This window comes from Pollachius pollachius, assembly GCF_949987615.1.
Source record: "Pollachius pollachius genome assembly, chromosome: 11".
NCBI lineage: Eukaryota > Metazoa > Chordata > Actinopteri > Gadiformes > Gadidae > Pollachius > Pollachius pollachius.
This window is the reverse complement of record NC_136944.1, coordinates 13,215,531-13,216,071: the sequence shown is the minus strand read 5'-3', so window position 1 is coordinate 13,216,071 and position 541 is coordinate 13,215,531.

The window sequence follows — 541 nt, the reverse complement described above, 5'->3', positions numbered from 1 at the left end:
TGGTGATTCTGTTGGTACTCATTTCCATGTTCCCATCTCTTCTTAGTACAGCTATCTGGCCATCCTTACACCCTCTCCATTCTCTCCCTCTCTCTCTCCCTCTCTCAACCTTTTTCCCCTCTCTTTCTTTCTCTCTCTCTCTCTCACTCCAACCTCCCTCTCTCTCCACTACCTGCCCTCTCTCTCCCTCTCTAAACCTTTTTCCCCTCTCTTTCTTTCTCTCTCTCTCTCTCTCTCTCACTCCAACCTCCCTCTCTCTCCACCACCTGGCCTCTCTCTCCCTCTCCACGTTCCCCCTCACTCGCCCCTCACTCCCCTCTTCCTTTCTCTTCCCCCTCTCCCTCTCTACCGTTCCTATCTATCTGCACTCTCCCACTCTCTTTCTACACCTTCTTTGTCTCACTCTCTCCATTCTCCCTCTCTCTTTCCCTCTTCTCTCAGCTCACCATTCCCTCACTTTCCCCTGTTTCCATCGTCCCTCTCTCTCCATTCTCTCCCCCCCTTTCTCTACACCTTAAATTCTTTCTTTCTCTTTCTCTCT